Source organism: Chiloscyllium plagiosum, chromosome 14 (assembly GCF_004010195.1).
Source record: "Chiloscyllium plagiosum isolate BGI_BamShark_2017 chromosome 14, ASM401019v2, whole genome shotgun sequence".
In the NCBI taxonomy this organism is placed as follows: Eukaryota; Metazoa; Chordata; class Chondrichthyes; order Orectolobiformes; family Hemiscylliidae; genus Chiloscyllium; species Chiloscyllium plagiosum.
This window is the reverse complement of record NC_057723.1, coordinates 3289228-3315001: the sequence shown is the minus strand read 5'-3', so window position 1 is coordinate 3315001 and position 25774 is coordinate 3289228. Positions and strand designations below refer to the sequence as shown.

Below are 25774 nucleotides of genomic sequence, written 5' to 3'. Positions count from 1 at the left end.
CAGGACACTACCACTTTGTCACAAGATCTTGCTCATGAAATTTCACAAGTTAGGCCATTACTCCAGTTCAATGTGCTCATCGTCCTCCTCAGAAGGCTGCTGCTGTTCCCTAGTTCTTCAGCATCCATCACATCCCTTCATTGCCTGCTTCTGTCGTGCATGAGCATGATATGCTCAGATCATCTGGCACTCTCTGTCTCTGTCTCTGTGTCTGTCTCTCTCTGAGGGGTACTGAGAGGCCTTCCATACCCAAAACTCTTCCGAGCATCTTGAGGAGACCCATTGTATCTGCTCCACTCTGAGGCCCATTCTTCAACATTGTATTGGATCCTCAGTCCTTGGGGTTGAGTATCAGCTATGGTAGCCCTTATCTCCCAGTAACCATCCTTGGAAGGAAATTTAAGAATTACCAAGGTATAGAGACAGCACAGTAGCTTTCAGGGTACCTGATGAAGGGTTCTTGCCCAAAACATTGATTTTCCTTCTCCTCAGATACTGCCTGACCTGCTGTGCTTTTCCAACACCACACTCCTGACTCTTCAGGGTACCGGATGCATTCTTATAAGGTGTGATGCCAAATGTCACAAATGACTTGGACATTCACTGAATAGAACCCTTTCCTGTTATGATATGGCCCTCTCAACATGACATGTCAGCAATCTATTGTACCCTGCACCAAGGGCAAGTCTGCTCTCTTGGTAAAGTCTAGTGCCATTGCTGTAGTATGGACCTTGTCATGTCAATACTAGATAGAGCTGTCTAATTTGTCACAAACTGTTTCAGTAAAAGCTCTGATACATTTTGCCAGTTGAAGTTTGAGAGATCCCACAAAGATCTACAATAGCCAGTTGTGTAAAAATTAAGCCAAGGGATGTTTGGGAATTCCTGACTGCAGGCAGCACTTGATATATCACTGGCGATCACTCCTGCTTCACAGAGATTATTGGGATAAGTTTGTAATGATCAGCGGTGTGCTCAGGATGGATTGTTGCCAGGATGATGCTCGAATTTGAGCACAATACTGCAGATTCCGGCCATCTGAAACAAACAATGAAAGTGCTAGAGAAACTCAGCAGGTCTAGTAGCATCTGTGAAGAGAGAAGAAGAGGTAACATTTTCACTCTTCTTTAAGATAAGGTGGCCACCATCACAATAGGTTGCAGGTCCCACCTCAATAGATGATGCGGTTCTGATATGACGTCCTGGGGAATACCCTCATTTATCAGCAGCACTGCATCTTGAGGATGTAGTGGCCAGTAGACCCTGGAGCTCTATGTCCTGTAGAGACCTCATGCTGCGAATTCTCCTCATGGAAGCCAGTCAGCAGCTGCTGTTCCTGGGCTCATGGATATCTTCGTGCCTCCCCAATTTGAATGAGCTGTCAGAAGAGGGGGGGTGGAGGCTGGTATATAAAGGCATCTGGATGGGTACCTGAATAGGAAGGGTTTAGATGGATATGGGCCAAATGCTGGCAAATGGGACTAGATTAATTTAGATATCTGGTTGGCATAGCCAAGTTGGACCGAAGGGTCTGTTTTCCGTGTTGTACATCTCTATGACTCTATAACACCCTGGTTGCATTGCAACGAGAGTGACAATAACACCTGCTGTCACTGCAATCATACAGAATGGCTACAGTGATCTTATGTGGGGAATATCAGAAGTAAAACAATTTCTTTGTCGTGAAATAGCATTTGCAGCAAGGGCAAAAGAGATTTGCCAGAAACCGTGATGTTTTGTCACATGGAGGATTGAAATAAGGAGGACCATGGGATATCTCTGCATGGCCTTCTAACATTTTAGACTTTATTTTGACATATGCCACACCAGTCATGACATGATGGATTGTGGCCAGGATTCCCCAGGTATATTTGAATAAAAGTAAAACACAGCAAATGTTGGAAATCTGAAGCAAACACGAAGGATGCTGGAGAAACTCAGCAGGTCTAGAAGCATCTGTAGAGAGAGGACGAGAGTTAGTGTTTCAAAACCAGTCTGACTCTTCCTTTGGAACTCATTTCATTACAGATTAGGCAGCAATGTGATGAAGTTAGTGCACTGTTAATGAGGCGGCATGGTGGCTCAGTGGTTAGTACTGCTGCCTCACAGTGCCAAGGACCTGGGTTTGATTTCAGCCTCGTGCGGCTGCCTGTGTTGAGTTTGCACATTCTCCCCATGTTTGCGTGGGTTTTTTCCAGGTGTTCCAGTTTCCACTCACGGTCCAAAGATGAATTGGTCATGCTAAATTGCCCATAGTGTTTACGGATGTATAGGTTAGGTGCATTAGTCAGGGGAAATGTAGGGTAATGGGTCTGGGTTGGATACCCTTCGAAGGGGCGGTGTGGACTGGTTGGGCTGAAGGGCCTGTTTCCACGCTGTAGGAATTCTAGTATCAATCTCTGTGGATGAAAGATGCTGGAATTCGCTGCCCATGAACCTAGCCCTGAGATGTTGGCAAATACTTGGCAAAGACAGAAACCCAGTGAAGATGTTTGCAAGCTGCAACTGCCAGATACACGCTGTCGGGAATTTGTGACACCCAGTTTCTCTCTGCTGCCTGGGAGAATAGCAACCATCATATAAGTAAAGTGTGATGAGGTAATAATATGACATTAATGCCTGAAAATAGGATTCTTACTGTTTATTAGTGAGATTTTCATCCAACCATTGAAATTGTGAAGTGAAAATGGGTCTTTTTTCTCAATGTCAACATCTTATCATTCTTGCTTTGGTTTCCTATTGCCTGTGTCATACAGATGCTTGCAAAATTGTGCTTTGTCTGTTTTTTGTAAGAATTTGGAAAATATTGATGAACTAAACCTTTTTGATAGTGGGAGGGAAACGACATCTCGAAGACAGAGATGTATGTTTAAAATCAGAACAAGTAACTAATTTCTTCAAGAAAGGATAGAAATGTGGAACCACCTCTGACAGATCCCAGCTCAGTCAATTTTCCTCCTCAACTCTAATTGCCCAGAGAGTAGTTAGGAGTTAACCATATTGCTGTGTGTCTGGAGTCACATGTAAGCCACATGGGTAAGGATGGCAGATTTCCTTCCCTAAAGGACATTAGTGAACCAATTGGCAATGATTTCATGGTCATCATTAGACTCTTAATTCCAGACTTTTAATTAATTTAATTCACTTGTGGGACCTTGGCATCTGCCTGAGCCTAGTTGACTGTGAGAAGGTGGTGGTCAGCTGCCTTCTTAAAACTGCTTCTGTCTATGTCCCGTGGGTAGATCTGCAATGGCCTTAAGGAGGGAATTCCAGGATTTTGACCCAATGACAGTGAAGGAAAGGTGATATACGTTCAAATTGGATGGTATGTGGCTTGGAGGGGAACTTGTATGTGGTGGTGTTTCCATCTCTCTTGATGCAAGTGGTTGTGGATCTTTGGTGAATTTCCGACGTGCATCTTGTAGATAGTACACACTGTTGCTACTGAGTCTTGGTGGTGAAGGAAGTGAATGTTTGTGGATGTGGTGCCAATATAATGGGTTGCTTTGACCAGGATTGGTGTCAAGCTTTTTGAGTGCTGTTGGAGCTGCATCCAGCCAAGCAAGTGGGGTGTATTCCATTGCACGCCTGACTTGTACATTGTCAATGCTGGACAGGTTTTGGGGAGTGCGGGGTGAGTTACTAGCCATAGCATTCTTTGCTGAAAATGTGTTGCTGGAAAAGCGCAGCAGGTCAGGCAACATCCAAGGAGCAGGACAGTCGATGTTTCAGGCATGAGCCCTTCTTCAGGAATCACCTCCACCATCTGCAGTCCTCACTTTCTCATAGTATTCTTTGCCACTTTCATGAGCTGGTAGCCACTGTGTTTATGTGGCAAGTCCATTTGAGTTAATGGAATGCAGAAAAAGGAACTGGAGAAAGAAATGCCTTGGATCTCAAAGCCAAGGATTAACTCGATCTCCGGAAACACCCATCAAATGTATAGTTGGAGACGTGGTTCCCAGACGGGGCTCATCAGCTACACGAAGACCCACAGAATCCGTGAGCAGTGACATAGGATTTCCTGGGTGGACAGTCATACTAACTGGCCTCTCTGGATGGAATGAATGGCGTTAGTATCGAGATCAACCACAACCTCACTAAATAATACTACAGACTCTTAGAGCTGAACCACCTCCTCCTAGTCCAATTTTCCAAAGGTCAGTTGGGTGAGTGGTTGATCTGAAGTGGGCTTTCCCATCCTGAGCATCTGAACAGTGCAATATTTCTGCAAGAAAAAAGACTGACTTATCATCTTCAGTACATACAGACATATGACACAACACATTTTAGACTCTGGAAGGTTGTAGAATAAATATTCTATCAGGCAAAGGCTTAGGTACAAACCTTATTATCAATAATAGATAAGAGAGTAGGAATGTAAACAAACCATTTATTTACAGTGAAGTACAGAACATGATTTCTTCCCCTAGAGAAGATTGGACATAACAGCCATGTATCCTGTGCTCAAATTCACTGAGAATTAAATGTGAGTGTTGTACATCAATATAACTGCATTTGAAATTTGCTCTTAAGTCTTTCACAGAACCTCCAGTATCCTTCAGAAAAAAAACGAAGCTCAGAAATTAATTAGAATTACACAGAATTTGCAGCACAGGTGCATTCTAATCTTTCTGGATGGTCAAACAAAATGGTAGAGATTAATTCTTTTATGCACGGAATGTGAATTTTTGGAACTTGTATGTTTCATCACTACAATTTTTTTTTATCCCACTGCATGAGCACTTGCCCCAAATCTACTTGTGTCACTTTTGATTCCTTTCTCCCTCGTTTGTCTCCCCAGCTTCACCTACTATAACAGGAAAATGGAAACTTAGATCTGAAGTCAGAAACAGGAAGGAGTGAGGAACATTTAGCAGGAAAGAGAGCCTCTGTGGACAGAGCAGCAGAATTCATGGCCCAAATCTTTCAATTTAGTTTTGTCAGAATTCATATTCTGTCCAAAATCAGACACAAAATGGCATACCACTTCCTAAAAGTTGTTATGCCTTTTCTCCAGTGCAGCAACCTCACAGTCTGCAGTTCAGAGTTTTCATAGAATCTCTGCCCCTGTTTCCAGCACTCACCGTGGTATGCTGATAAATAAATAAAATTTAAAGATCTCAAAGCCTCTGGAGAACCTATGGAGAGAAGGTAACTGGGTGAAGCAGTAAGGAAGCAGGGTGTTTTGGTGATGAAGTTGGATGGCCCATAATTAATGGTGTGGTGTGACAGATTGGTGGCTGAGAGGTTAGGTAGGCAAGTGAGTGAGGAAGTAATACGTCAACTGGAAAAGTGAGGAAGTAGTGTGGCAGCTGTATAGGGGTGGTGGTAGGGTAATCAGTTTTATGATTGGTTTTCCATATGTTAGCCCATGTAACACATAACACAGAGACTGGATATTTGTTGAGTCAGATTATTAATAACATTGCCCATGTACCTGTACATTGATCTGATAGCTCAGATTTATATCAACACTCTGGATTCTACCCTTACTAGATTACTGTTATACTATATAAATAGCTGACTGGCTAACTAACTAACTAACTGACAGATTGACTACTTTGGATATTTAAACTGAACTAACCAGACTGATTGTCTGCTGAAAGTAAGATGGGAATCTTCTCTGCTGGAATATTGCATGTTGTGATGCTATCCAGCTGTCTTAGAGGTACATTGCCTTTCTGAAATCTGCTCAATAATACAACATCTCCTTTTCTCCTTTAAAGAATGGGAACCCTGTTCCAGTAAACATATATCAGGCTGAATATAGAGACATTAACTGCACATTTTCGAGTAACAGAGGTACAACATAACCATACCTTGTTCTTATATATCTATTATGACTTGGCTTCATTCTGTGATGTTAATGGACATTTATCATGTTTGGCAGGTGTATGGTTGCTGTCTGATATGATACCTACTGAGTCTGAGTCATCATCATATATACTGGATGGTTATTTCTATGCAACTCAGATATATTGCCTGTTTTGTGACTTGGCCTTTATTTGTGTCAACATCGTAGGCTGGACAGAACATTGCAATATCATTCTGAGAACACATGAATTTGTATGAAGATTATGTATGGTGGTGCTGTCCTGTTTGCAGTTGGGTGATTTCAGCTTGCTGGTCATGCTCTCCCTTCTTTCCAATAATATTTCAATCTCACCTGTGATTGGATGGTGAGAAGAGTATGAAGGGGGAAGGTTTTTAGATTAGATTACTTAGTGTGGAAACAGGCCCTTCAGCCCAACAAGTCCACACCGACCCTCTGAAGAGCAACCCACCCAGATCCATTCCCCTACACCTAACACTACGGGCAATTTAGCATGGCCAATTCACCTAACCTGCACACTTAGTTTTGGACTGTGGGAGGAAACCAGAGCACCCAGAGGAAACCCACACAAACATGGGGAGAATGTGCAACACTACGGGCAATTTAGCATGGCCAATTCACCTAACCTGCACACTTAATTTTGGACTGTGGGAGGAAACCCACACAAACATGGGGAGAATGTGCAAACTCTACACAGACAGTTGCCTGAGGCAGGATTTGAAGCCAGGTCTCTGGTGTTGTGAGGCAGCAGTGTTAACCACTGTGCCACCGTGCCGCCCAAGCTGTGCAAATCTGTTTTCTAACATCAGAGCTGTTGATGAGGATAAACCATTGTCTGGAAGAGATTTGGCATAATTATCTTAAAATCTTGGCAAATCTCATTTTACATTCATTAGTTGTGAATGAACAGGCCATGGTCATATTGAATGGTGGAGCAGGCTTGAAGGGCCCAAATGGTCTCCTCCTGCTCCTATTTTCTGTGTTACCATATGTATAGTGCATCCTACCAGACCATTATGCTGAGAGTGGTGAGGAAAGGAGGTACCATTCTCATAGTTATAGAGAGCAGAACAAGAAAAACATCCTTATATGTGATGATATGAGCCGAATTTCCACTATTTCATGACTTTAATTTCTATGAACTTTGAAATAAATCATAATCTTTCATTAACATTTTAATTGCTTTGCCTCTTTATGTTGCTATCTCTAATAATTCATTCAGATGTAATCTTGAGGTATCTCTTTGATCTTTTATTCTGTTCAGTTTCTCATTTTCAAACATGTATGTAATGCTTTTATTTCCCTTTCCAAAATACATCACCTCAGCAATGTTACAAAGGGAATAACAGTCTAGATTAGAGTGGTGCTGGAAAAGCATAGCCGGTCAGGCAGCATCCGAGGAGCAGGAAAATCAACACATTCTCACATTACTGTGGATCGAGTTTGCAGAGCATCAATTAACTTTCACAATTGCTACATAGTGCCGAAACGAAAATTGTTCTTCAGTTGTAAAGTCGGAATGTTCTGAGATATAAATGTAAACCGTTCTTCCTTCACACTTCTATTTATTTTTAATTTAACTGCTGAGATTATAAATCTCTTCTTGGTTTTTGTACTAATTTTGATGTTTGTGTTAAAACTATACTAACATGTGATGAGCAGACTTGCCAATTTTAATGGCATTTAAATGGGCATTGGATAGGCGTAAGGATGAGAATGGAATAGTGTAGGTTAGATGGGCTTCAGAATGGTTCCACAGGTCGGTGCAAAATCAAGGGCCAAAGAGCCTGTACTGTGCTGTAATGTTCAATGTTAACACATAAATTCTGCCATTTAATATGATCAAGACTGATCTGATTATTTCCCATTTCTGCCTACTCCTGACAATTTTCACGCCCTTGCTTATCAAAAAGCTAGGCGAAAGTGAGGACTGCAGATGCTGGGGATTAGAGTTGAGAGTGTGGTGCTGGAAAAGCACAGCAGCTCAGGCAGCATCCGAGGAAAATCAAGAGTCTACATCTACCTTCAAAATATTCAAGGTCTTGGCTTAAACTTCATCTTGAGCAAGACCGGTTCAAAGGCTCATGAACCTCTGTGTGAAAAGATTTCACCTCAGCTTTGTCGTAATCGATAGTGATCCCTTGTTCTATATCCTGCCACAGCAGGAAATATCCTCTCCACACCGCCTCTGTTAAGACCCTCCATTTCAATCAAAATGCTCCTTACTTTTCTAACTCCAGCCTAACAAGTTTAGCCCGTCCAATCTTTCCTCACAAGGCACCTGCTCGTTCCAGGTATGAGGATAGTAAATCTTCTCTGAACTGCTTCTGATGCAATCCTTCCTTAAATATGGCCACCAGCGCTGTATGCATCAATGCTGTATCTGTATACACTCTTATACATGTTCATTCAAAAGGAAGTTCCCATTCGTTAAAGGAAATAGGGGAATGTTGTATTATTGCATAGACCTCAAAGACACAAAGTTCCAAGACAGCTGGGTGTGTTCCCTTTTTCTCTTGTCCTTGCCCTTCTAGATGGAAGTGGTTTTGGATGGGCCTGCCTAATAAGCTTTGGAGACTACTTCTACTGAGTGTCAGTGATTTGGGGAGCACGTATTTGTGGATGTGGTGCCTATTAACTGAGCTGCTTTGCTCTGGATGTTGTCAAGCTTCTTGAATGTGGTTGGAGCTGCACCCATTCAAGTGAATGGGAGTATGCCATTACACTCCTGACTTACATCTTATAGATGGTTTGTAGAGTCAAGAGGTGCAATATACTCTGCAGGATTGCTAGCCTCTGACCTGCCCTTGTAGCCACTGTATTTATATGGATTGGGAAGATTTAGAGGGATATGAGACAAATGCAGAAAAATGAAGCGAACTTAGTTTTAGGAAATCGGGTCAGGATGAACGAGTTGGGCTGAAGGATCTGTTTCCGTGCTGTTTCCCAGACTGGAGATAGCAGGAGAATCTATGATGGTACTGTTGTTGAATTTCAAGGGACAGTAGTTAGATTCTTCCTTGCTGGAGATGGCAATTGCCTGGCACTTGCGCGATGCAGACATCACTTGTCAGATGTGAGCCTAAACCTGGATATTGTCCAGATCTTGCTGCTTTTGTGGAAATCAACCAACAATGACACCGACAACTAGTACTGTCTTCTTACTTTCTATACTGTATAATTGTAAGCAATTCAATGTAATATTCATTAATCTCATTGCTTATTATACACCTTGTAGCATTTGGCTTAACTGAAGATTTCTCTGCATTGATCTTCTTTTACACGTTGTATTGTAGAGTGTACTACAGTGTACTATGAAAGTACAGAACAATTTAGATTCCAGTTCCTCAGTCTTACTATATTAATATATTCACCACTGGGTTTTAGACCAAAAATGTGCTATTTTAAAATTAACTTGTACATGTGGAACAATTGTGCTCCTAAAGTAATTCTTGGACAAAGCCTGAGGTGTGATAGAGATAGGACTAGGGATGGATGAAGATTATTGAGTGAAGGAGCAGTGGAATTCATCCACTTCTACAGTAATGTGGAGGAGTCAGTGTTGGACTGGGTGGACAGGCTTTCGGAGCTCTTCTCCAACACCTGATGAAGGAGCTAGTGCTTCCAAATAAACCTGTTGGACTATAACCTGGTGTTGTGTGATTTTTAAATTTCTACTGTAGACAACCTTGACGCCTTCGTAATTCCTATTTTTGGGATCTTGCTTTTCTCCCAATGCAATTATAAAACCTGGGCCGTGAGAAGGTTTTTGAAGAAATCTCGCTGTCACAGTATCAGTGAATGTCACATGTAAATTATTGGAGTTGATGAAGTGTGGAGCTGGAAAATGTACAACAGGTCAAGCAGCATCAGAGGAGCAGGAGAGTCGATGTATCAGATTGGGACCCCTCATGAGGACCTGTTGAATCAGCCCCTCTGATGCTACTTGACCTGCTGTGCTTTTTCCAGCTCCACATTTTATTGACTCTGATGTTGCCGCATCTGCACTCCTCACTGTCTCCACATGTAGATTGTCTACACTTCAAAATATGTCATTAGTTATCAATTGTTTTGGGATATCCTTGTTAGCATCTAAATCTGACAACACCATAAAATCATAAGAACAATGTGCAGGAGGCCATTCAGCCCCTTGGGTCTGCTCTGCTATTCAATACGATCATGGCTGATCTCAGCTCAGCTTCAACTCGACTTTCCTGCCCGCTCTCCATAATCCTTAAACCCGTTACTCAATAAAAATCTGTCTTTCTCCTCTAAGTTCCTCAATGCCCCAGCATCTATCGCACTCCATAGATTCATGACCTTTTGAAAGAAATAATCTCTCCTTACCTCTATTGAACTTGCCAATAGTGGCAAGGTGGCTCAGTGGTTAGCACTGTCCCAGGTTCAATTCCAGCCTTGGGTGACTGCCTGTGTGAAGTTTGCACATTCTCTCTGTATCTGTGGGGGTTTCATCCCACAGTCCAAAGTGGTGTGGGCCAGGTGAATTGGCCATGCTAAATTGCCCATAGAGTTAGGTGCATCATTCTGAGGGAAATGGGTCTGGGAGGGTTACTCTTTGGACGGTTGGTGTGGACTGGTTGGGCTGAAGGGCCTGTTTCCACACTGAAGGGAATCTGATCTTACCCTAAAGCTATAAACTCTCATTCTAGATTGCCTCACAAGGAGAAACATCCACTCTGCATCTGCTTTAAAGATCTTCTCGACCTCAATTAGATCTCCTCAGCTAAATACCTAGGAATTAAAGATAATGAGGCAAACAATTAGCTGATCATATTAAAATGCATGTTCCTTCTTGTGGTGCAGTGGTAGTGTCCAGACAACTGGATAGGATGCCTGCATTCAAGTCCCACTTGCTCTGGAGTTGTGCAATGACATCTCTGAACAGGTTGATTGAGAAAATCGGATGGAGACCAAACATGGGGCTCTTGTGGTGTAATTGTAGTGTCCTTACCCCTGAGTCAGGAGGCCCTGATTCAAGTCTCACCTGCTCCAGAGGTGTGCAATACCATCTTTGAACAGGCTACTTAGGAAAATGCTGATAAAGAATAGCCAGCAACAAGGAGAGATGTGAGAAGTTAGGGAAGAAATTGCAGGGCCCTGCAGAAATATTTGTATCATCATAACCATGGGTGAGGTGCTGGATGATAGGAGGGTGGCTAATGCTGCGCCTTTGTTTAAGAAAGGCTGTAAGGAGAAGCATGGGAACTATAGACCTGTGAGTCTGACATTGGTGGTGGATAAGCTATTGGAGATGATTCTGAAAGATAGGATTCCGGCATTTGGAGAGGCAAGGAGTGATTAGGGACAGTCAGCATGGCTTTGTGCGAGGGAAATCGGGTCTCACAAACTTGACTGAGTTTTTTAATGAAGCAACCAATAAGATTGATGAGGGCAGAGTGGTAAACAGTGTTTAGCTAGAATTTAGAACAGCCTTTGACATGCTTCTGCTTGGTAGACTAATTAGCAAAATTAGATCACATGGGATTCAGGGTGAACTTGCCAGTTGGTTACAAAATTGGCTTATCAGCAGGTGACTGAGGGGAGTGGTGGAGACTTGGTTTTCAGACTGGAGGCCTGTAACCAGCAGGGTTCCACAGGCATTGGTACTGGGGTCCTCTTTTGTTTGTCCTTTATATAAATGATTTGGATAAGAATACAGGAGGCATGGTTAGTAAGTTGGGGATGACACCAAAACTGGGTGGTATAGTGGACAGTGAAGAAGGTTATCTAAGATTACAAAGAGATCTTTACCAATTGGGTCAATGGGCCGAGGAGTGGCAGATGGAGTGTAACTTGGATAAATGTGATGTATTGTATTTTGGTAAAACATTCAAGGTCAGGACTTATGTAATTAATGATAAGGCCTGGCTGATGATGTAGAATAGAGACCTGGGAGTTCAGATGCATAATTCTTTGAAATTTGTATCACAGGTAGATGAGATGGTTAAGAAGGTGTTTACCACACATGTTCACTGCTCAGGCTCTTAAGTACAGGAGTAGGGACGTCATGTTGAGGTTGAAAAGGACATTGGCGAGGCCTCCTCTGGAGTATTGTGCCCAGTTCTGGATGCCCTTTTCTAGGAAGGATATTAGTAAATTGGAGAGAGTTCAGAAATGATTTACCAGGGTCTTCCTGGGAATGCAGGATTGGAGTTATAAGGAGAGACTGGATAGACTGGGATTTTTTAAACTGGAGCATAGGACATTGAGGGGTGACCTTATAGAGGTTTATAAAATCATGAGGGCAGGGATAATAGCTTGGGTCCTTTCTCTAGGGTGGGATAGTTCAAAACTTAGGGGCATATTTTTAAGGTATGAGGAGAAAAAATTTAAAAAAGTAATGAGGGGTTACTTTTTTTCAGAGTGGTTCATGTGTGGAATGAATTGCCAGAGGAAGTGGGAGATGCAGGTACAGTTGCAACATTTAAAAGACACTTGGATAAGTAGTGAACAAGAAATGTGTGGAGGGATATGGGCTAAACGCAGGCAAAGTGAGGCATTTTGCTTAAGAACATGTTTGGTATGGACTAGTTGGACTGAAGGGTCTGTTTCCATGTGATATGACTCTATGACTATAACAGTTGTAAGTTGTAATAAATACTCCATAAAAGTAAGTCTTTTTTACTTCTCTTCTGTCCATTGAGTTAAACAATCCAAGTACTTTTTATTGCATTTCTGACACTGTTTTAAGGTTACAATTTTCCTCTCCCTATCCCAAAAAGCAGATGTGAGTAATTTGCAAGTTTCTCCAGAATGTCGTCCAGAAACATAACCCCTTGAGACTGCTTCACCATTTATAAAATCAGAGCTGTTTTGTCCCTCAGCTATAACTCTGTACCTGTTCAATTTTCTTGCAGGGCCAGTGCTCATTGTCCGTCCCTGAATCTCCCTTGACCTGTTGGTGCTTTTTTGAATTGCCTTTCTGTAGAAATTTGGTATGGGCTTCCTGGATTTCAGAGTCAACTGCATTGCTGTGGGTCTGGAGTCACCTGCAGACCAGACCAGGTAAGGATGGCAGATTTCCTTCCCTGAAGGACATTAGTGAATCAGATGGGTTTTTACAGCAATCGATGATAGTCATCAAGCTAGAATTCAATTCCAGATTTATCGATTACATTTAAATTGCACCCACTAGCATGATTGGGTTTGAACCTGTGATCGCAGATAATTAGCTTGACCCTCTGGAACACCAGTCCAGTAACATTATCCCATGCCTCTGCTCCCCCATTATTCTGATCAGTCTGTTCAACTTGTGGAGACTGACCTCCACAAACCCATGATTTGGGCTAATGGGCTACCCTGTGGAGGGTTCTATGTTTTGTTTGCTCTGTATTTGATCATATGAGCCCTTCACAACTAATGCCCACATTGATTGATTGGTTGAGCCTGAGTGTTCATGCAGAAAAGTAAACAAAGCTGCAGGGAAAGTTGGATTTCAGAATGCGGAGTAGACTTTAAGAAGAACTGTCAATAAAATCTGTCTCACACACGGAAACTGTGTCAGCTCTATGTGAGCGCAAGATATAAAATATATGATCCTACCACTTGCAGGTCGATAGCCATCAATCCCCCTTCCAGCTCTTCCCTGAATGAAAATGCCTGGGAAAGGGACTGGGGCAGCAGATCACCGTGTGATGGATAATTGTGAGCACAACTGCTTCTGGCTTCACCAACTCGAGAAAACCATTAACTCTGCCTCGATCCCCACAGCTGCATTTCCCTACATTTCCTGCTTATCGTTCAGATTTCCTGTATTCACATTAATATCAAGAGTCATTTTTCACTGATTAATTGTTCTGACCATTACTATAGCAACTATAGAAGTGAAAGTTTAGGTCTTTACAGGGTATGGAACACCATTGCCGACCATACCTATCTTTGGTTTCTCATTTTGAGTCAGCTAATTTTCTTTTCTTTTATTTACAGTTTTCAGAACTTGATTGCCAATAAAATATCTACCAAAAATGTCTCACCTATTCTTTTTTCATTGTGAATGCTATACACTTCTGGAAAGCCATTATTAAATGTCTTTGACTGAAGGATAAGCCGTCAGTCCATCTTCACTCAGTGGGGGATTGTTTTAAAAATACTGTAAACTGGATGGGGGTTTTATTTTTATCTTAAATCTAGATGAATGCTCACGTACCAATGCATCACCCAATGTGTGGGGAGGAGAGTACAAGCTGTGATTTATCATAGACAGGGCTGAACAAGGCAAATTGCATAAAATCTATCCCCATTTTTCAAACTCTCAGCTCCACAAGGAACTCTGCATTGGAGAATGGGGATGTGGTGAAGAGGAGGTTAGTTAAAAGATAGCAGCTGCTGGCTTGTCCGAAAGCAAACTTCTGCTCAAGAAGAATAACCTATCAACATGTAAACTGTCCCTAGTTCCTTACAATAATCATTGGACAGGGGTCCTGGAAAAGTATTGAATGGAAGGTACGTGAAAGTTTTCCTTAAATAAAGCAAGGAAGTGTGGATTCCAGAGACCTGAAACAAACAAAGGCAGAGCATGCTGGAGAAACCCAACGAGTCTGGCCGCATCTGTGGACAGAAAGCAGAGTTAACATTTCAAAACCAGTCACCCTTTTTCAAGAACATTAACTTTGTTTCGCTCTCCTGCCAGACCTGCTGGGCTTCTCCAGCGTTTTCTGTTTTTGTTTGTGAAAGTTTCTAATTGTAACAAACTGCCGCACTGGTATTTTCTGATTCAAACAACTGCAGAAGCATCTGATACCTTCGAATCCACAGAAGGAGATTGGACGCAATCTCATTGCAAAGTATCTCTCAGCCAATGAAATGTAGTAACAGTGCAGTGGAAGAATTATAACAAGCAATTGATGCACAGTGGGATCCCACAAACAACACTGCGATAATGGTTGGCTCGATTGTTTCTTATTTCTGTGTATTGATTCAGGGATAAATATTGACCAGAACATGAAGGAGGCCTTTATTCCTGATCTTTGAAAGTGTCACTGGATGTGTTCTGTGCACCTCATGAAAGCTGGACATCCGATTTGACCTCACAGCTATAATAAAGGACTTCCAACACTCCCATGTGTTCTCACCTCCGGACTGGAGAGGGAGCTTGGATTTTGCTCTCTAGTCTTTAGAATTAGAATTAGAATAGAATTATTGTCACATACACCCAATGAATAAAGTTTGTATGTTGTCACTTTTAGTGCCAACTTAGGTACAAGGCACAGCTTCTTTAGTTACAAGATCTTAGTCAATCGAGAAATAGAGTGCCCAGCATTACAGAAATAAAAGTTCAGAATAACAGACTATGCTGGCACCGAGCTATCAGTCCGCACTGGGGCCTGACTCCAGACTATGTCAGGCATCACTATGAGGATCATGTGGCTAGGAGATTGCTCCAGATTGCCACACCAGGCCGAGGATAGTAGGCCAGGAGGCTGCTACGATACGTGGGGAGGTTGCTATGCCAGGCCAGTAGGTCACTACGCCAGGCCGGGAGGTCACCATGCTGGAAGGTCACTTTGGTTTGAACACGCAGTGAGCAAGTTTTCCCAATGGTTGTATTTCTCGATATCTCTGTATTATTTCTAATTATTGTTTGTGGCAAGGCTCAGAGGATGGTCCAGATTTTCCTTATTAAACATTCTATTCATTGGATCAGATGTCTGATTGCTTTTTCTTTGACACATCATTGTCCAGACTGCACAATCCAGTCAGGAAAATTGATTTGGCATTTTTCTGGAGCAAGGCAGTCAAAGAATCCCTACGGTGTAGAATCAGGCCATTCAGCTCATCACGTCCACACTAATCCTCCAAAGAGCATCCCCCCCCAATCCCTGTAACTTTACATTTCCCATGGTTAATCCACCCTAACCTGCACATCTTTGGGCACTGAGAACAGATCAGAGCACCTGGTGGAAATTCATGCAGACACGGGGAGAACACGCAAACTCACACAGGTAATTGCCCGACAGTGGAATCAAACCCAGGTCCTTGGTGTGTGAGGCAGCAGTGTTAACCACTGAGCCACTGCGCCACCCCAGTTTAGGCTGAGTGTGGCATTAAGGAGCCTGAATCGGTGGGAATCGGCAAAAGCTCTCCGCTGTCAGGAGCTATAGCTGCTACATAGCTAGATATTTGTGGTTGTTGGAAGTCAGATATTTCAGTACTGGGACATCTCAGTCATGCAGAAGTTCCTCAGGGTTCTATCCTAGACCCAAATGTCTCCAGCTGCTACATTAATGACATTCTCTCCATCATAAATTCAGAAATCAGGGTGTCATTAATGTTTGATCATTCATGACTCCTGAGGCAATGAAACATCCCACTTTCAAATACAAGATGTGGACAATATCAAGGCTTGAGCTGATCATTAGCAAGGACACTTGAGCCACACAAGAGTCAGCAAGAACCATCTCCAACAAGGGAGAATCTAATCATTGCCCCTTGCCATTCAATGACATGCTCATCAGGAATCCCACCTATCAACAACCTGTGATTACCATCGATCAGAAACTGAACTGGATTTGTTATATAAATACAGTAGCTACTGAGTAAGGCAGAGGCTAGAAATACTGCAGTGTGTAGTTCACCTCCTGACACCCTAAAGCTTGTCCACTACCTACAAGCCGCAAGTCAAGAGTGTGATGGAATACTCTGCATTTGCCCAGATAAGCACAGCACCAACAACACTTGAGAAGGTTGACACTACCCAAGACAAAAGCAGCCCAAATGATTTGACACTCTACTCATTGCTATTGACATTCACTCTCCCTGTGACTGTCTCTCAGTGGCAGCAACATGTACAAGATACATTATTGGAAGGCCCCTTTAACAATAGGTTCCAAACCTGGGACCTATGCTACCAAGATGGATAAGGGTACCAGGTGCAAGCTCCCCTCCAATCCATTCAAGATTCTGACTTCGAACTGTGTTACCGTCACTGTCACTTGGATGAATATTCTGAAACTCTCTCCCTAACAATGCTATGATTGGCCTCACAACACCTGAACAATGGTGTAGCAAGTGACTCAGTTAAAGAGATTGGCAATAAAGGACAACCATACTCACATTTTGAGAAAGAATAAAGGAAGCAAAAGAAGCAGTTATGCTATATGACATAGTTACTGTCGCATTTATTTTAAAAAATCTTTTAATCTCAATGGCTTTAGAACCATTCATTTCCCATTTGGGGAGTATCAGAATTTTCTGCACAAAAAGAGTTACACTGTTTCACACCAGTATTTATTCTTCACGCGAACCTTCTCTCACCCTAATTCACACAATTTGACCTGAATACACTTCTAAATGCTGGAAAATGGGATTGGAAGAGTTAGATGATTTATTCTGACTGGCACAGGTTCGATGGGCCAAGTAGCCTGTTTTCTGTGCTGTAGATCTCTCTGACTCAATGTCCATGATTTCCTTAAGAATTTATGCATCTTTAGGCTTTCAGCATGTCATCCCAATAGATGATAGGAGCAGGGGGATAGGTAGGAAGAGCAGGGCATTGGGTGTTGCAGGTGGGATATACTTCATTAGAATTTACATGCCTTGAGCATTAGTGAAAAGAAGCACATTTAGTCTAATCTTTTCATCTTGCATTCATCAGGACATTTTGCAAGAATACCAATTCAATGGGGAAACTAACATTTGTGCTGCATGAGAAGAAAGTGATGGTTGGTTGGCAAGTGTTAATTGGTTGATATGGAGGATTTTTTCTTTTTATTCATTCTCAAGATGAGGGTATCACTGGCCAGGCCAGCATTTATTGCTCATCCCTAATTGTCTAGCTGGCAGTTAAGTGTTAACCACATTGCTATGGGTCTGGAGTCACATGTAGACCAGATCAAATATGGACAAGGTCAGAAGTCACACAACACCAGGTTATAGTTTAACAGGCTTATTTGAAATCACAAGCTTTCAGAACATTGCCCCTTTGTCAAGTGAATGAGGGAGCAGCGTTCCGAAAGCTTGTGATTTCAAATAAAGGTGTTGGATGATAACCTGATGTTGTGTGACTTCAGTCCAATGGTGGCATCTCCACATCATAGAGACCAGGTATAGACAGCAGTTTCCTTCCCTAAAGAGCATTAGTGAGCCATCTGGGGTTTCCCCAACAATTGACAATGGCCATCATTAGACTCTTAATTCCAGATTTTTTATTGAATTAAAATTCCACCATGTGCTGTGTGCATATGTCCTTTCAGTCTGCAAAAAGCACCATTCTATGTGTTCGTATATGTATGTGTTCTATGAATAATAATTACCTATCTTGGGGCACACTTGCCTTTCAGTGTAAACAGAGTGTTGAAAATTTATTACAAACCTTGCCTTCCTAATACAGACTCAATTTCTGTTAGATCTTTTTCTTTGATAATTGTCTTTCTTAATTACAGATAGTGGTAACTCCCGTTCTTGTGTGAATATTGACAATGAATCAATGCTGCACACAGAACTTTCAAAAGTCTCAGTTTTAAAATGGAACTTCCTGACCTATTGTGATTTTTCTTTTTAAATTAACCTGACTTGAGAAATGTTTGCATTGGGCAATCAAAAAAATTGTTGGTGACCCAAAGAATATGTTCAGCTACTCATCTTCAGACAGGTCACTGTCACATTGGCACAGCACAGATCGTAGAACCCCTACAGTGCAAATAGTTGCTATTTGGCCCGTTGAGTCTTCACCAACCCTCCAAAGCACACCACCATAGCCTTGCAGTTACCATGGCTAACTTACCGAGCCTGCATATCCATGGACATTGGACAATTTAGCATGGCCAATCCACCTAATCTGCACATCTTTGGACGGTGGGAGGAAACCAGAGCACTCAGCGAAAACCTACACAGACACTGGGAGAACGTACAAACTCCACCCAGGCAGTCATCCGAGGGTTGGATTGAACCCAGCTCCCTCGCAGTGTAAGCAGCAGTACTAACTATTGAGCCACTGTGTTATCCTTGTAAAAGTACTGAGTCCAAAGATGTGCAGGTTAGGTGGATTGGCCATGCTAAATTGCCCAAAGTGCTCAGCGATGTGTAGGTTGGATGACCAGCCACGATCATATTGAATGGTGGAGCAGGCTCGAAGGGCTGAATGGTCTCCACCCGGTCCTGTTTTTTATGTTTCTATGTAAAAGGCTAATTAAATGACCCAGTTGACCAATTGCCTGATCGACTATTATTCAGGACAAAGCTCATTCACACCAGGCTGGGCATGAGCAGAGAATAGGTCCATTTATTGTAAAGAACCTACTTTTTTGACAATTGACAAAAAATGACTAATTAATTACTATGCACCTTAAACTATCCTCCTCAAAACTGCACACACCCACACCCATCCATACACACACATGCCATCCACATGCATGCACACACACACACACTCACACACTCACACACACGCACCCAAGCACACTGACTTTCTGAGGGTTTGACAGCACAATCTTCTCCCTTTTTTGCTGTAGCCCTACATATTGTTTCCATTTAAACCATTATCCAGTGCTCTCTTGGATGCCTCCATTGAACCTGCCTCCAAAACACTTTAACTACTCACTGTAAGTAAAAAGCAAAATGCCTTAAATCAGTTATTGTGTGAGTGGGAATAGTTTTGACCTAGCTACTCTATTCACACCCCTGTGATTTTAAAAACATGAAACAAATTTCCTCTTAGCCTTCTCGTCTCCAAGGAAAACAGTCCCAATTTCACCGATCTATCCTCTTAACTACAGTTGCATCACAAGATCCGTTCTCATAAATGTCTCTCTAATTCATTCACATCCTCTTACTGTGTGGCTTCCAGAATTACTCCAGCTGAAGCCTAACCAGCATTCTCTACACACAGCATAACCTCCCGGGTCTTGCATTCTATGCCCCTATTAATAAGGCCTATAAGACTAACCATATGCTCCTATGCTCACACCTTTACTACTAATCTATGCACATATATACACAACTCTCTCTGCTCCTGTAAATCCTTTAGAAGAGCAGCATTGATTTTATGTTTTCTTTCCATGCTCTTTGTAATAAACCGTGTCACCTCACACTTCTCTGGATTGAATTTTATCTGCCACCTATCTGTCTACTCCACCAGCTTGGCTGCATTGTTTTGCAGTTGTCCTCAGAGTTTACAGTGTTCCAAAGTTTGATGATATTAGTAAGGTTTGACGTTTGCACACAGACTTAGATCTTTGATACACATTTGGGAGAGCAACGATTTCAATCCTAACATCTGGGGAATTCCGTGACTCAGCTCCCTCCAGTCCCACAAATGGCCACAAACTGACTGTGGCATTGGAAACACACGTATAACAATGTTACATCCATGTTGCTACTGTCCCTTTTAATCCACAATTAATAACTTTCTGCACAAGTCTATTGTTTGAAAAGTCCGTGCGTTGTGCACTGGCTGTCATTTTGAGTTCCTTAGCGTGGATTCCTTTCATCCAGGAATTCTTTGAATCTGAAAAGCATTGAAAAAAATTTTATTAATGTATTTCGCTTGTCCCATGCATGCTGGAGATGGGTTAACAATGAGGACAATGTTGCATTATTGTAATGGGTGAGAACTTCACTCATGGTATTATCCTAGATGAAAAGGAGTGATGATATTAAACCAATAATTACAAACTCATTCAGTCATAATACAACGTAATGAGATGGTGAATACTGAGCCAGCGATGATCATTCCAATGAACTCTGGATGCTAGGTAAACGTTAAATAGATGTTGAAACTACTTTTGGATCAGTCCTTAGGTTCAACGTATATGCTGAAGGGGTAGTATTGAACGAGGTCAAATATGTTACTGACCAAACCCAGAACATTCTGCCTGAGTGGACTGAAGGTGCATTAAATCATTACTGTGGCTTGACTTTGACGTAGCTTTTAACTGTTATTTATTGTTCATTGGTAAGTGCTGTGTTTGATCATAGCCTGTATGATATCAGAAAAGCATTTCAATTATTTCATAAATTTGTGTTTTTTTGTATGTCTTGCCTGAGGGGTGTGGTGAGAGGAGTTGAGGCAGGGCACATTTTGCAGTAAAAACTTCATCTGAACTATGAATGCAAAGGGAGGATTAAAAAGGCCAGCTAGGCCTATTTTAAAACATGTCCTGACCCCATACATTTCACTAAAAAAAAGCTCTTGGTTAGAGATGGAAGATATTTGAAGTCTATTGCATTACATGGTTATGAAATCTGACTATAATGTAATCTTGCAAACAACTTTTAATACATGTCCTTGATACATAATAATAACAAAAGCCATTTCTGAGAAGTCTTTATTGCCTCAGTGAAATACAGTAATTCAAAATGGAATGCAAGTATAGCTGGGAGCAAGATATTACAATGGCTCTGTCAAGTTGTGCTACAGCTTAAATAATTTATTTCATCACATATATAAAGAGGGGATTTTCAATTCTCTTACTAAAATGCTAGTTCATAAATACTTTATCAGTATTTACATATTGATGAAAGTAAAAATTGATATTGTGTTGTGTTATATTCTTTTACCGTTTGCCTAAAGGGGCAGTGAAATGTATAACAATCGATGAACCACCAGAGGTGATCACTGAGTGAGATCTTGTCAATTTGGATCTTTGGCAAAACCCAAACTTCTTGTGCTCCACAATTGGATGGTCTTTGCTGTGGAGGGATAGTCTTATGAGCAAAGATTAAACAGCTTTGGACTCAACTCACTGGAGCTTTGAAGAATGAGAGGTGATCTCATTGAAAACATATCGGATTATTAAGTGGCTTGACAGGGTCAATGCTGAGAGGATGTTTCCCCTCACAGGAGAATGGAGGACCAGAGGGCACAGTCTCAGGATAAAGAGACACCAATTTCAGACTAAGATTAGATTACCTACAGTGTGGAAACAGACCCTTCAGCCCAACAAGTCCACACCGACCCTCCAAAGAGCAACCCACCCAGACCCATTGCCCTACATTTACCCCTGACTAATGCACAATACACTATGGGCAATTTAGCATGGCCAATTCACCTAACCTGCACATCTTTGTGAGTATGGGAGGAAACCAGAGCACACCAACGCAGACACTGGGAGAATGTGCGAACTCCACACAGACAGTCCCCCGAGGCTGGAATTGAACCTGGGACCCTAGTGCTATGAGGCAGCAGTGCTAACCACTGAGCCACCATGCCACCCCATACAGATGAGGAGGAATTTCTTGTGAGCCTACCACAGAGATAGGTGGGGTAGAGTCCTTGTGAATGTTTAACACTGAGATGGATAGATTCTTGGTCAGTCAGAAAATCGAGGGTTCTGGGGAATGGGGCAGGAAAGTAGATGTGAGTGTTGGATTATCCACGATCCTATTGACTGGCTGAGCAGTTTTAAGGCATCAGACAGCCTACTCTTGTTTCTGTTTCTTATGGCCTTGTGGTAGCTGTGCTTTCAGCTGCCTGGCTCCCAAATTCTGAAATGTCCCCAGAAACCTGTCCACCTCTTGACCCCTCCCTCTTCTTTTACAATAATCCTCCTTCATTATGTTTTTAGTCATGTGATCTCATGTGTCCTTTTGTGAGATATGTTTGTTTCATTGAGCTCCTGTGAAGCTCTTTAGACTATTGTGATGTGTTACAGGTGCTATATTAATGCAAGGTGTTGTTATGGTGATTGACAATGCTGATGATGACACTAGGGTTGGCTCACGTGGTGAGGTTAGGAAATGTGGAAGTCAGGATCTTCCAGTCCACAAGCAGTGCTGCCAAAACATTCACCAAATTTCCAAAACGTTAACTCTGTTCTCTCTTCATAAATACTGGCAGACCTGCTGATTTTGTCCAGTGCTTCCTGTTTTCATTTTAACACTCACCATGTCCATTTAAATTACCAAGTTTCCCATGGTTTGGGAAACCTGATTATCAATGATGAAAAAGAGAATAAGGGTTAAAATGAAAACTTGTGCTCGTCGTAATATTTCTAAGATATACCCATTTCTCAGGAGTAGGTTTGTTCTCCACTCCTGCCCCATAAATCATGACTGAGCAGGTTGGAGGCAGTTCCTGGTCTTTGCTGATCTCTGACTTCAAGCTAACTGCACCATAGTTTCCCATTTTTTTCTCTACCCTTCTTACTGAACGGCTCCTGCTACATTTACTAACTTCCAATCTTCTGGAACCATTCCAGAATATAAGAAAGTTTTGAAAATGTTCATCTGAACAATTTCTATTTCAGAAATGAGCCATTGTTTGAAGTCTAGTATGTAAAACAGTCTGTTTTTATATTCCTGGCTAGTTTGCAGCATTCCCTATGCTTTTTTTCTTTTAGTCAGGTTTTGTGAATTTCTGTTTAGCTTTAAAATAATTGCAATTTTTAGATTTAGTACTGTTGCCTCCAACCTTAAATATTCTTTTAATCCAATACTATCCTTTGAGTCTGTTCTGAGGAAGGGTCCTGAAACGATAGCTCTGATTTCTCCCCCCAGATACTGTCAGACTTGTTGAGCTTTTCCAGCAATTTCTGCTTTTGGTTCCTGGATATGCTTTTATTGGCTCTTTCTTGCTGGGTTTTTGCCTTTAAATGAAATATATTTTTGCTGAATGGTTCAAATTGTTTCTTTAGATTTTAGCAACTGTTTATTTACAGGATCATCTTTTAGTCTATTTACACAATCATCCTTCGCCTGTATTATAACCCATATTTTTGGAATTGGCTTTGTTGAAGTTTAAGATTCCTGTTTTCTATTGGTGTATGTCAGTTTCAAACTTAATATGAAATTCAATCATATATTATGACCACTAGTTCCTGGTAGGATCTTTTACAATGAGATAACTCAGTGCATAATACAGCACCTAAATGTTTTTTTCCCTAATTAGTCTCATGCTATACTTGGATGTAGGTTTGCTTACTGAGCTGGAAGGTTCACTTTCAGATGTTAGAACATAGAACATAGAACATAGAACAGTACAGCACAGAACAGGCCCTTCAGCCCATGATGTTGTGCCGACCATTGATCTTCATGTGAGGTAAACCTAATGTACGAACTCTCAAATTTCTTGACCATATGTATGTCCAGCAGTCTCTTAAATATCCCCAATGACGTCGCTTCCACAACTGCTGCTGGCAACGCATTCCACGCTCTCACAACTCTCTGCGTAAAGAACCCACCTCTGACATCCCCTCTATACTTTCCGCCAAACAGGCTAAAACTATGACCCCTCGTGTTAACAATTTCTGCCCTGGGAAAAAGTTTCTGGCTATCATCTCCATCTATGCCTCTCATTATCTTGTACACCTCAGCTAGGTCCCCTCTCTTCCTTCTTTTTTCCAATGAAAAAAGCCCGAGCTCAGTCAATCTCTCTTCGTAAGATAAGTCGTCCATTCCAGGTAGCATCCTGGTAAACCTCCTCTGAACCCTCTCCAAAGTATCCACATCTTTCCTATAATAGGGCAACCAGAACTGGACACAGTATTCGAAGTGCGGTCAAACCAAAGTTTTATAGAGCTGCAAAAAGATCTCACGGCTCTTAAACTCAATCCCCCTGTTAATGAAAGCCAAAACACCATATGCTTTCTTAACAACCCTGTCCACCTGGGTGGCCATTTTAAGGGATCTATGTACCTGCACACCAAGATCCAGCTGTTCCTTCACACTACCAAGAATCCTGTCTTTAATCCTGTAGTCAACTTTCAAGTTCGACCTTCCAAAATGCATCACTTCGCTTTTATCCAGGTTGAACTCCATCTGCCACCTCTCAGCCCATCTCTGCATCCTGTCAATGTCACGCTGCAGCCTACAACAGTCCTCTATACTGTCAATGACTCCTCCAACCTTTGTGTCATCTGCAAACTTTCTAACCCATCCTCCAATCTTCTCATCCAAGTCATTAATAAAAATTACAAAGAGAAGAGGCCCAAGAACAAAGCCCTGTGGAATCCACTCACCACTGACTTCCAGGCAGAATATTTTCCTTCCACTACCACTCGCTGTCTTCTGTCGACCAGCCAATTCTGTATCCAGACAGGTAAATCTCCCTGTATCCCATTCCTCCTGACCTTCTGAACGAGCCTACCATGGGAAACCTTATCAATGATGAAAAAGAGAATAAGGGTTAAAATGAAAACTTGTGCTCGTCGTAATATTTCTAAGATATATCCATTTCTCAGGAGTAGGTTTGTTCTCCACTCCTACCCCATAAATCATGACTGAGCAGGTTGGAGGCAGTTTCTGGTCTTTCCTGATCAAATGCCTTACTGAAGTCCATATACACAACATCCACTGCTCAACACTCATCAACTTGTCTAGTAACATCCTCAAAGAACTCAATAAGATTTGTGAGGCATGACCTGCCCCTCACAAAGCCATGCTGACTGCCTTTAATCAAGCCATGTTCTTCCAGATGGTCATAAATCCTATCCCTCAGAATCCTTTCTAACACCTTGCAGATGACAGACATGAGACTGACTGGTCTGTAATTGCTGGGGATTTCCCTATTTCCTTTCTTGAAGAGACGAATTACATTTGCCTCCCTCCAGTCCTCAGGTACAACTCTGGTGGAGAGCGAGGATGCAAAGATCTTCGCAAGCAGCGAAGCAATCACATTTCTTGCGTCCCAAAGCAGCTGAGGACAAATCTGGTCTGGCCCTGGCGACTAGTCAATCTTAATGTTTGTCAACATTTTCAACACATCAGCTTCCTCAATCTCTATCTGTTCCAGTGTGCTTACCTGCTCCTCAATGGTTTCATTCACTACAAGGTCCTTTTCTTTAGTAAAGACAGAAGCAGAAAACTCATTTGGGGCTTTCCCTATCACCTCAGACTCCACACACAAGTTCCCTATGCTATCCCTGATTGGCCCTACTCTTTCTTTGATCATTCTCTTATTCCTCACATACGTGTAAAATGCCTTTGGATTCTCCCTAATCCTTCCTGCCAAGCCTTTTTCGTGCCCCCTCCTGGCTCTCCTCA

The 25774-nt window shown here is 42.0% G+C and overlaps 1 long non-coding RNA gene across 2 annotated transcripts in view; it reads left to right on the top strand.

Annotated features, from left to right (window-relative positions):
* Window positions 1-14403, top strand: part of LOC122556418 — a 99092-nt gene extending 84689 nt beyond the window's left edge. For both annotated transcript variants that reach the window (XR_006313532.1, XR_006313531.1), the window contains 2 exons: window positions 12715-12862; window positions 13409-14403. This is a non-coding gene — a long non-coding RNA (uncharacterized LOC122556418). The remainder of the gene's footprint in view (window positions 1-12714; window positions 12863-13408) is intronic.
* The last annotated feature ends 11371 nt before the right edge of the window (window positions 14404-25774 follow it).